The sequence below is a fragment of the Fukomys damarensis genome, unplaced genomic scaffold (assembly GCF_012274545.1).
Source record: "Fukomys damarensis isolate Sample0158 unplaced genomic scaffold, DMR_v1.0_HiC HiC_scaffold_34, whole genome shotgun sequence".
NCBI classification, from domain to species: domain Eukaryota; kingdom Metazoa; phylum Chordata; class Mammalia; order Rodentia; family Bathyergidae; genus Fukomys; species Fukomys damarensis.
This window is the reverse complement of record NW_022900946.1, coordinates 19313321-19315791: the sequence shown is the minus strand read 5'-3', so window position 1 is coordinate 19315791 and position 2471 is coordinate 19313321. Positions and strand designations below refer to the sequence as shown.

The 2471-nt window shown below is 35.7% G+C and overlaps 1 protein-coding gene across 3 annotated transcripts in view; it reads right to left on the bottom strand.

The window, feature by feature from the left end:
- Adcy9 (adenylate cyclase 9) overlaps positions 1-2471 on the bottom strand; it is a 127716-nt gene that overhangs the window by 79660 nt on the left and 45585 nt on the right. The gene's annotated exons all lie outside the window — the stretch shown is intronic.

Here is a 2471-nt window from a genome sequence, read left to right as displayed (position 1 = left end):
ATATATATGACAATAGCTACAGACTCTAGCATTGGACTTACATAAAGATGAAATAAATATATATGATAATATGACAATGGAAGAAGGAAGACATAGAGACTTAATGGAACAATGTTAGCATATTTAGAAATGATTTGGTTTTAATCTAAAGGGAGAGTGACAAGATGTATACTGCAATCTTTAGATTAACAACTAAGAATATAACTCAAGAAAAAGTCAAAGAAGGCTAGGAGTGTAGCTTAGTGATAGAGCACATGCCTAGAATAAATGAAGTCTTGGTTTGATCTCAAGCACCAAAAACAAAATTTAAAAAACTCACCAAGTGAATGAAAATAAAATACTAGAAAATACCTAATAGAGGAAGACAGGAAGGAAGAATACAAGAACAAAAAGATGTGAAAATGGGCCAGGAATTTGGCTCAGTGGTTCTGCCAACTGCCTTGCAAGCACAAGGGCCTGAGTTTGATTCCCGGTACAAACAAACAAACAAAAAAAGACATGAAACATTGAGGAAATAAAACAAAATAATTACTTTAAATGCAAATGATTAAACACTAATAAAGGGAAAAGGTTGTCAGACTACATTTTTAAAAAAACAAGATCCACACATATGTTGTCTATAAGAAATGTGAACAGGTTGAAATTAAAAGGATGAAGAAAGATATACAATATAAACAAATCTATATGAAATCTGCAGTGGCTGTAACAATATCAGACAAAAAAAGGTACTAGAGAAAGAAAACTTTTATAATAATGAAAGAGTCATTCCATCAGGAAGATATACAAACATTATAAACACACAAGCATTTAACAACAGAGCCCAAAATACAGTGAAACAAAAACTGACAGAATTGAAGGTAGAAATAGATGGCTCAAAACATTTAGAAGAGCTGGGTGCAATGGCACATGCTTATCATCTCACTACTTGGGAAAGTGAGGCAGAAAGAACATGAGGTTAAGACCAAAACTCCATATATATCCCTCTCTCAACTAATATAGCCGCCAAACAGAAAATGAGCAGATATTCAAAATTTGAACAATACTGTCAACCAACTTGACCTAACCTCACCTATAGATCACTTCAGGCAATAACAATACAATCCAAGACGGCGCACACCTGTAATCCCAGCACTCAGGAGGCTGAGGCAGGAGGATCGCTGTGAATTCAAGTCCAACCTGGGCTACATAGTGAGTTCCATCCAGGTCAGCCTCATCTACATAGTGAGACCCTATCTCAAAACAAAACAAAACAAAAAAATACAATACACATTCTCTTCAAATACACATGAAACATTCCTCAGGATAAATCATAGGCTAGGCCAGTGTCAATAAAATTAAAACAAGTATCAATAAAATTAAAGCATACATAAAGTATGCTTTTTATCATGGTGGAATTAAATTGGAAATCAAGAACAGAAAGAAATTTGGAGAATCTCCAAATTCTTTGAAATCAGAAAATATACATATATAATGAAGGGTTAAAGAAGAAATAACAAGGAAAGTTAGTAAATAGTTCAAATTGGATAAAAATAAAAATTCAGCATGGGCTAGAGGTATAGTTCAGTGGTATAGCATATGGTTTACATGTTCAAGGCCCCAGATTCGATCCCCAGCAACCACAACAGCAAATAAACAAAAACACAGCAGATCAAAATTTATGGATGCAGCTATGTAAAGTATTTAGACAGAAGTTTCTAACTTTAAATGTCTGCATTAGGGAAAAGAGAAAAGTCTCAAATCAATTACCTAAATTTCTACTTCAAGAAAATAAAAAGAAGCCAGGTGTGGTGGTGCACACCTATAATTCCAGTACTCAGAAGGTTGAGGTAGGAGGATCATTTTGAGTTCAAGGCCAATCTGCGCTACATAGCAGGTTCAAGGCCAGCCTGAAGTACAGAGAGAGAGAGCAAAGTGCTTGCCTCTCATTTTTGAGACCCTGGATTCCCACCACAAAACAAACAAAAAATACCTGGATTAGAAATTAATAAATTAGCCTGACTTGGTGCTGCACACCTGTAATCCCAGCACTTGGGAGGCTGAGGCAGGAGGATCACTACGAGTTCAAGACCAGCCTGGGAAACATAGTATGTTCCTTGGCAGTCTGAACTACATAGTGAGACCCTGTCTCAAAAAAAAAAAAAAAATCAATGAGTTAGAAAAATTAAAAGTTTGTTCTTCAGTCAGGTGCAAGGCAAAGATATGTATACTTACCACTTCTACTCAATATTGCACAGGAGCTTCTTTTTTCCCATTTCTTTTTTTTAAGTACGTGTGTGCTGTACATAATGATCACATTTATCGTGAGTTGGTAATATACACAACTCATGGACACGGTGGCATACGCTGTAATCCGATCACACGAGAGGCTGAAGCAGGAGGATCACTACAAGTTCGAGACCGGCCTGAACTACATAGCGAGTCCTTGTCTCAAACAAAAAAGACTAGAAGAAAAAAAAAAAAAAAAAAAAAAA